Genomic DNA, 9938 nt, shown 5'->3' with positions numbered 1-9938 from the left:
TACCGCCACCGCTGTACTGGCAGCCATCAGCCTGGCTTGTAGCTGAGCAGAGCTCCCGACTGTGAGAGCGCACTGACCACCAGGGGGCAGCTCCTGCATTGGTCAGTGCGTGTCATAGTGACCGGTTGTTCTGCCGTTTGGTCTATTTGCATATTAGCCCTTTATTATATAGGATATTCTGAATGACCTCAGAACAACCAAACTGAGGGCAGCCTGGGTCAGTCTTCTCTTTTCATGCTGATAGCCTATCTTCAAATTCCAAGGTCTTGGACAGAATACCATGTTTGATCTCTTAATGTTTAGAACAGTGGTTCTCAACCTTCCTAATGCCGCGACCCTTTAATACAGTTCCTCATGTTGTGGTGACCCCCAACCATAAAATTATTTTTGTTGCTACTTCATAACTGTAATTTTGCTACTGTTATGAATCGTAATGTAAATATCTGATATGCAGGATGTATTTTCATTGTTACAAATTGAACATAATTAAAGCATAGTGATTAATCACAAAAACAATATGTAATTATATATGTGTTTTCCCATGGTCTTAGGCGACCCTGTGAAAGGGTCGTTCGACCCCCAAAGGGGTCGCGACCCACAGGTTGAGAACTGCTGGTTTAGAAACTTCATGGCTCCCTACCAGTGTAGGTGTGTATTCAGGTCACTGGGTCCTGAACGTGGGACTCTCCCACCCCACCTCGGCCTGGGCAACTGTAATCCAATGAATTAAAAGTATCCACTGTTACTTAAACTCTCCTGATTTATAGGATGGCAATCACTACTGCAAATGCCATAATAATATCCACTTCCATGTATTAGAAAATCGGTAAGAAATTTAAGATAATTTTTTTTACTATATTTCATAATGTTTAAGCAAAACAGTAACTCATTTAGTACTCAATGAGAATTCTAAGGAATATCAATAAACTTGAGGTTCATGACTCTGAGTATGTCACTGTGGCTTAGCTAACAGTGTGGCAATAGCCATCAGAGACTTATAAAATTCAGTTCTAGTTCAATCATTGTGCAAGTATAGTTTTAAAAGTCCAATGTCAAAGGTGAACTAATTTACAAATAGCTGTATCTGACCCTCTACTGCTTGTTCATTAGTTCAGATGAGACATAATCTGGAGAATGTCAGTTTTCAACACATATTTGAATTCTGATGGCTTCCTCTCATAGTGAAGTTAAGACATTTTGCTTTAGATTTTTAAAGGATTATTTGTTTTAATTTTTCAAGAGGATATTCTATTATTCTGCTAAATCCTTTTTCTTCCCTCTTAGGTACAGGTGGGAGTTAATGTAATTTGGAGCCAGGCATAAAGAAATTTCAAAAGAAAAATGTTAAAAATTGGATAGATGTACTACAAGCCAAAAATACAAAATTAGAAAGTGTGGGTTTAAAACAACAAACATTTTGCTTGATTCTTTTTTTTTTTTAATATATTTTATTGATTTTTTACAGAGGAAAAGGGAGAGGGATAGAGAGCCAGAAACATCAATGAGAAACGATCAGCTGCCACGCCTCCCACTGGGGATGTGCCTGCAACCAAGGTACATGCCCTTGACCGGAATCAAACCTGGAACCCTTGAGTCCACAGGCCGACGCTCTATCCACTGAGCCAAACCGGTTCTAGCTTGCCTGGTTCTTGGACATACTACCTATTGCCCTCACTCCGAGGTCCAGGCTCAGAGAAGCAAGAGAAAAATGGAGAGGAGTACATTGCTTCTACCTGGAAGTGACACGTGTCATTTCCATTCATAGGTCTATGGTCAGAGTAAGGCACATGGCCATTCTTAATTTCAAGGGCAGGGGGTGGGGGAAAAGAAATTGCAATCTTTTCCTATGCTGGATAGGATAGGGAATTTGGATTTTGGTATAGAGTAATGTCTACCACTGATGGAAAGCTGGAACTGAGAAATGAATGTTAACAAGAATTAGCTCCAGAATTATATATATATATATATTGATTTCAGAGAGGAAGGGAAAGGGAGAGAGAGATAAAAACATCAATGAGAGAAAATCATTGATCGACTGCCGCCTGCACACCCCCTACTGGGAATTGAGGCCATAACCCAGGCATGTGCCCTTACCTGGAATTGAACCATGACCTCCTGGTTCATGGGTGGATGCTCAACCACTGACCAACACCAACCGGGCTAGAATTTTTGAAAATATCAGGGAGGCCCTTGAACTTCCCACCAAGCAGAGAATAGCACATTCAAAAAACATTTACCTAAACAGCAATTTTAAGCAATAAAAAAATTAAAAAAGAAAAAAAAAACATTTACCTAAACAGCAACGGTGAATAACTGACAAAGGGTTACTGCAATCACAAATTTTCACTTTCCATAAGACCTTGCGCTCCCTCTTCCTGAGCAATACTGACTTAGCCAGGAGCCCCTTCAACATATTGTGAAAACATAGACCTTTGGGATCAACTGATTAGGAGACTGATCTCTTCTCGGAAACACTGGGAGTGTTTTCAGTCGGAAGCTGCTGTGTGGAATCAGGAAAAGGGGACAACAATCTGGGAGAAGCTGAAAGAAGGTTTTTGGAGCCACAGTTTATGGGGAGAAAGAGCCCAGTTTTATTCCACGTTTCTGCTTTTATTTTGTATAAATCTATCCAAAATGGCATTTGCATGATATGAATATAAAATTCACTTGAAATGTTTTTCAAAACGTGTCCCCACTAGATGGCGAAAGGTGCTCACCAATTTTGAACTGATCTCAAGGACCGGTGCAAAGTAGGGGATGAAGAACTTCAAAGCAAAATATTGATCACACAATTGGGGGTATGAACTTCTATAATAAGAAGCCTTATTACAGTGCATTAAATGAGCATAACCTAGTATTTCTAGAGCTTGATTATGTGGTTTTCCTCTTCAAAAACATATTTAAATAACCACATATTAAAAGTATTGATTGATTCTGACACATAACACATAATGAATACATGAGCGAATCATGTATAAGTATCATGGATTAACTGTACTTATAAAACAGGAGATGTGGCTATTTATTTATAGTAAACTAATCATCCACTCAAGCTGCCAATATACCTGAATACTTCTATAAGCGAAGCCTGCCTTGAGACTGTTCCTGGCACGTGCAGCCATCTAGGGGAGTGGTGAAGAGCAGATCTTTGGGGCTCTGAGTTTGTACTTCAGTTTCTACCACTTATTAGCTATGACCTTGAAAAGCTACTCAACCTGTTTGGAATTCTCGCTAAATGAAAAATAAATACAGAAGTTGGCCACCGTTCATTGGGTATTTTGTTGTATGCAGACGGACACATTCTATCCAGTAAAATCATTATTCTGTGAGGCTGTTTTGGATGAGATTAACATATACCGGTAAATTGGCGGACTTTGAGTAAAGCAAATTGCCCTCCCTAACGTGGGTGGGCCTCATCCAATCAATTGAGGCCTGAATAAAACAAAAGACTCACCCTCCCTCCAACGGAGAGAGAGTTCTGGAGTCAAACTGCAACTGTTGCCTGAGTCTCACCTTGCAGACTTTGGACTCACCAAGCCTCCACAAGCACGGGAGCCAATTCCTTAAAATAAGTCTCTTTCTTATGTGTACAACTCCTCTTTCTCTGGAGAACCCTGACTAAGACAGGTGTCCTGTGAGTGGGGCTGATTTTGTTTCTCTCCTGAACAGACTGCCGGGACACGTTCTCCGGTGGAGGAATCTCCAACTGCAAATCCCTCAGCAGTGGCCGTGTCTGTTCTGCAGTTGCTCAGAGTGTCTCCCTCAGCCGCTGGCTTCCTGTCATCTACTCCCCTCTGCTGGTGTCATGTTGAGTGTCTCCTTGCAGTCCTCATGCGGGGAAACCAGGTGACCCCATTGCATCTCCCTCACACACCGCGGGCAGTGTGCAGTTCACTCCTCAGATTGCCTTTCCCCCTCACAGATGGCTCAGCCAGCCTCGTAGGGAGGGGAGACACCAGAGTGCGCCAGACAACCTTTTCCAAAGGGGTCCCTTACCTCAGTCCTCCCAGCATCAGCTTTTGAGGAAGGTGGTGGGTGAAGGGGCACAAAACTGACTTGGGGACACATCTGTTCAAGACCTGCATGGAGAGTGAGGGTAGCACTCATTTTGCAATGTGGCATGATGTGTCATTTTGTCCTTGATCTTTGAAAGAGTCCCTATATAATGTATTTCTCTTTCCTCTCTCCTCAGATGTGCAAGGTGCAGGCTTTAGGGAAGGGCACCAAGTAAACATTCAGAGGGTGTGGTAGGCTGAATAACAACCCCACAAGATTTCTACGTCCTGATCCCCATAACCTGTGAATATGCTACTTCACGGGGCAAAAGGGATTTTGCACATGCGATTAAGGATTTTTAAGATGAGGAAACTATTCTGGATTATGTGGGTGGGCCCAATGTAATCACGAGGATCCCTGTAAAAGAAAGAGGGTGACAGGAGGGTCAGAGTCAGAGAGGAGATGTGATGATGGAAGCAGAGGTTGGAATGATGCGGGGTCATGAGCCAACATAGTTGGACTCCAGAAACTGGAAAAGACAAGTAAATGATTCTTCCCTAGAGCCTCCAGAAGCAACACGGCCCTGCGAACCCATCTTTAGCCTTCAGGAGTAAGGAGATGTGAGCGAATACAGGTGGGTTGTTATAAACCACTACATTTGTGGTCATTTGTTACAGCAGCCACAGGAGACTAATACAGATGTTCTCTCAGGACATCTGCCACTAAAAATATATCATGCACGCATGGCATAAGTGTAGAAGAGAATATTTCCCTGTTGTGATCATAAAATTATCTTTCTTTTTTTTTAAATATATTTTTTATTGATTTTTTACAGAGAGGAAGGGAGAGGGGATAAAGAGTTAGAAACATCGATCAGCTGCCTCCTGCACACCTCCCACTGGAGATGTGCCCGCAACCAAGGTACATGCCCTTGGCCGGAATCGAACCTGTGACCTTTCAGTCCGCAGGCTGATGCTCTATCCACTGAGCCAAACCGGTTAGGGCCATAAAATTATCTTGATATAAGGGAGGACCTTATTGGTATTCCTATTTAACCATAGCAATGTAAAAATAAAAAAGATACTCCATTACAAGTTTCAATTACATAGTCAGTGAAATTTTCTTTTTCTTTTTTAAAAAAATATTTTTATTGATTTGAGAGAGGAAGGGGGAGGGAGAAAGAGATGGAATCATCAATGATGAGAGGGAATCATTGATCGGCTGCCTCCTGCACACCCCCTACTGGGGATCGAGCTTGCAACCAGGGTCTAAGTCCTGACCAGGAATTGAACCGTGACCTCCTGATTCATAAGCCAACATTCAGCCACTGAGCCATGCTGGCCAGGTATCAGCGACATATTTAATGACTTAAAAAAATTAGAATGAAGAATATCACAGACCAAATATTGAATAAAAGCACAGCAGCCTTATGAGGAAATAGAAGCTTTTTTTGAGGTTCAGATATGGATTTATAAATCCCAGCTGCAGCATTTCAAAACCTGGAGAAGTTACTTCATCATTCTGAAGTTGTATTTTTATCTGTGTGATGGAGATTGCCTGAGGAGAAAATAAGATATGGCATGTAAACCACTTAGCGTAATGTTGGCATAGGGTTGAATTAAGAGAAACAAATAATCTGTCTCTCATATTTATAAAATTGTCTTAGGAAGACTCTTGATAGAAGGAGGCATATACTGGCATTTCTCTTTAAATGGTAGTGAAACCAATATTTTTTAAAAAGATATGTCATTAGAAAGTCAAGTTATGTAATCAGTGGCAGAACTGAGACATGACCCCATATAGCAGATTTTCATTGGCCAACAGTTTCTGCTAGGGGTTTTGTCATGCCTAATTGATAAAAAGAGCCAAGATAGAATGACTTTCTTTTTATTCCCTACTTTTTTAAGGCAGATAATAAGTAAAGGTGATGACTATGTAATAGAGAAGGTAGAAGGTGACACACACAATGTCTGGAAGACTTCAGGAAAACACCCTTCCCTCCTCTCCTTGCCCCCTCCTCCACCTGGAGTCCTATTTCCCACAAGGATGTAAGATATAATAAACTTTATTTTGAAATGATTATAGATTCACAAAAGTTGTAACAATAATGTAATGGGGTGACCCGGGAGACGACCACCAGGGACTCAGATCAAGATTTAGGAGCCTTTATTAAGCTGGCCAGTAACTACAGTTACAGCACCCTGCTGAAGCAAAGGCCGAACTGCAGTGCTGACTACAGGAGTTACATTTTATTATTAAATTCTGTGGAGGCCCAGAGAAAAATGTGTCTTTCAAATTCTGGGCCCCCAATATGGAGGAAGCTCTCTTTATTTATTTTTCCAGTAGTCCTTTGTCTCCCAAATTTGGAATGAGACTTCCGGGCCTTCTGAGAAAGAAGGCCTGCGTGCTGGGAAGGGGCCATGAGACCATATCTCAAGGCCTGGCAACTGTCTGGGTGTCAGCACTGACAACTTTGTCTGGGGCATAGTTTACGGCCTCTCTGGAATGGGAGTAGTCTTATTTTCCTTATTATTTAAGCAAGCAGGCATTTACAGAAGCCCTACTATCAGGGTTAAAATTTCAAACAGCAGTTTTTATATAAGATGGATACTTCAAATAATACATCAGGTTCCATGTACTCTTCATTCAGTTTCCCTACTGGTCACATCTGATGTAACTATCGCACAATATCAAAACCAGGGAAATTGTCGTTGTTCCATCACCATAAAGATGTCCCTCCAGCTATAAACCCTTTATACGTTACATCCAGTCCCTGCCTCCTTCAGCCTCTCACTGTGTCCCCAAACGCTGGCAAACACTAGTCTCTTCTCTATTTTTATAATTTTTTTCTTTTGCGAATGTTATATGAACAATCATACAGTATGTGACCTTTGGGGACTGGCTTTTTTCTTTCACTCAGCATAATGCCCTGGTATCCATCCAAGTTGCTTCATGTATCACCACTTTCTTCCTGTTTATTGCCAAGTAATATTCCATAGGCTGAATGTACCATAGTTTGTTTCATAATTTACCCCTTAAAGAATAGTTGAGGTGTTTCCAATTTGGGTTTTTAAAAATAAAGCAGCTATGAATATTCATGCACACTTTTGTGTAGACATAAGTTTTTATTTCTCTGGGATCAATGCCTGGGAGTGGGATTCTTGGATCATATGGTAAGTGTATGTTTAGTGGTTTTTTTTTTTTCAATTGCTAAACTGTTTCCCAAAGTGGCTGTACCATTTTTATATGTCCACTCTCAATTCTGAGAGAACTATTTTTTTTGTATTTTTGCCAGCATTTTAAAAATTTTAGTGGTTCTAATAGGTGTGTAGTGACATTTCATTGCATTTTAATTTACATTTCACTGATAACTAACAATGTCGACTGTCTTTTCACATCTGTTTGCCATCCATATAACCTGTTGATGAAATGTCTTTCTGTGGCTTTTGCTCGTTTTCTAATCAGATTGTTTATTTCCAGTTGGGTTTGGAGAGTTTTTTAATATATCAAAGACCCCAAATACTATCACATTGGGAGTTAGGAACTTCAATATACAAATTTTGGGGACACACAAACATTTAGTCCATAATGCAGGTGATGACCAAGGGCCAGTGGTTCCTTGCTCATTCCCTCATGGCTTATGGAACTTAGAACCAATTGACAAATACATGGAAAGACAAAGAACTTAAATTGAAAACAATTATTTGATTAAAAAAATATTGGGTGGTTGTCCTGGCCATGTGGCTCAGTTGGTTGGAGCATCATCCTGTAGGGTTTTGGGTTCAATCCATGGTTAGGGTGTGGAAGGAAGGCAACTGATCAATGTTTCTCTTCTCTCTCTCTCTCTCTCTCTCTCTCTCTCTCTCTCTCTCTCTCCCCCTCTTCCTCCCTCTCTAAAAATCAATAAGAACATATCTTTGGGTTAAAAAGTATATGGGTGGTTTATCATGAATTGGCAAGAGTAAAGTTCATTCTACACGGGAATTCAGTATGGAGATAACCTTGAGATGTTAAAAAAAAGGATTACATATTTTTGTTCAGCAAGTCTGCACCTGTGTGATCCAAGCCTGCTATCTGTTACACAGGCAAGAGGCTCTCTCCCTGCCAGCCAGGCAACAAGCCCCTGAGCACCATAAAACAACCTGATGACAGCTCTGTTGCTAGGTCTTGATTTCATGGACTGCAATATAGCTCTTGGCATCAACCACAAAACCAACACCTTTGCCTCAGTCAAACCCTTCCAAAGACATACCTGTGGCTTTCTGCAAAAGCTCTCTGGCCATCTCTCAACATCTGGAAAAGATTTGGCAAGTCTTCAGGGACAAAACACACCCTGTGGATCAACTCCAGGCTTTTCTGGCTTCTGTCTTCATGCCTGGGAGTCAAAGAAGGTAGCAGGGTGGGGCAGTGATGTGGGCATGAAGCAGGTTGCTATCAGAGCATCAGCGAAGCCTCTGTGCTATGCCAGGTTTCCTGTGGTCCCAGGTTAACACCCAGAAAACCAGGACACCACTTGTTTGTCCAGGCATCCTTCCAAAAGAAAATAAAGATGACTAAAAATAAAAAATTTAATTTACAAAAGTTAAAAAAAAGGAGAAAAGAAAAAAGATTCTTAATTTTGCACTGAGACAGTTTGGTGTCTAATGAGCATTTCTGTAGGGATAAACCATCATTCACTGGCAAATATGTCTTCAGCACTATTTACCCGGCTTTGCATTACACATCAATGCAGATGCAGATGAGTAAAGACAGCTATCCACAGCTTATGCCGAGGGAGAGTGAAGGACTGGCTGTGATTTTGTGTGTGTGCACCTTTAGGAAATCAGGCGAAATTAATGCTCATTGTACCTTCTGATGACCACAGAAATATGAACATTATAGTATTACATAGTATAAACTTTAAACATGTTTCAGAGTGAGAAATGCTCTTGGTGTGTGTTTGGAGAATGATTGTAGCAGTTTCTGTGTGCAGATATGGGGGGGGGGGGGGGGGCGGTTAGGGGGGAGCACCTTAAAGGGGCAATAGATAAACAGAGGTAGGAGTGGGGAAATTGGTGGATTAGAACTTGCATCTCTCACCATGTAGAATTCAAGTCTATCAAAATTTAATACTCTAAGAGAAGATTAAGAGCCAGATGGAGTATTATATAGGATATCCAAAAAATGTATGCACACTTTGAATGGTATTAAAGTTAGTGTTTATTAACATACAGTTCATTTTCAAAATTTAAAAGAATCTACAGAAATTTATATACCTATATATGTTTTGTCAATGCCTGTTTTCAAACTGATGACCATCCTGGTCCAGGCACTGCTGATAACGCAGAGCAATGGAATCACAAACATCAAGAGTCATTTCATCCAGCATTTGTGTGTCCTCAATTCCTCAACTGTTGCCGGTTTTGTATGGTAAACTTGACCTTTTATGAATCCCCATAAAAAAGTCTGGTAGATAAATGTTCTTTGTTCAAAGCTTAGTCTGGCTTCACCCATTATTTCAAATCAGTTAAATCTGAAAAGGAGTGAAATTTAAGCTGTTAATACACACACTTTGAATAATTATAAAGGCAGTGTTTGTATTTCAACTGCGTTTTCCAACTTCCAGTAGCATTTTAGGATGAATTTCCTTTGTTCAAAACTTAGTCTGGTTGAAAAGAAAGAAACATCATGAAGGCCTGGGGCAGGGGATGGGGGTGGGCTAGGGGATGGGGGTCAATGAGGGGAAAAGGGGGACATATGTAATACTTTCAACAATAAAGATTTAATTTAAAAAAGAAAGAAAGAAACATCAATTGAGCTATCAGCTGTTAAAGTGTGTATACATGTTTTTGGGACACCCTGTATTGAGGGTCTAAAATTCAGTGGTCTTTCCCCAGTTTTAATAACTTTTACAAAGATGAATAAATAATAAAGAGGGATAATTGTTGGTTAAAATGCTTTGG

The sequence above is a fragment of the Myotis brandtii genome, unplaced genomic scaffold, assembly GCF_000412655.1.
Source record: "Myotis brandtii unplaced genomic scaffold, ASM41265v1 scaffold9, whole genome shotgun sequence".
NCBI lineage: Eukaryota > Metazoa > Chordata > Mammalia > Chiroptera > Vespertilionidae > Myotis > Myotis brandtii.
Note: the sequence above shows the minus strand (reverse complement) of the source record.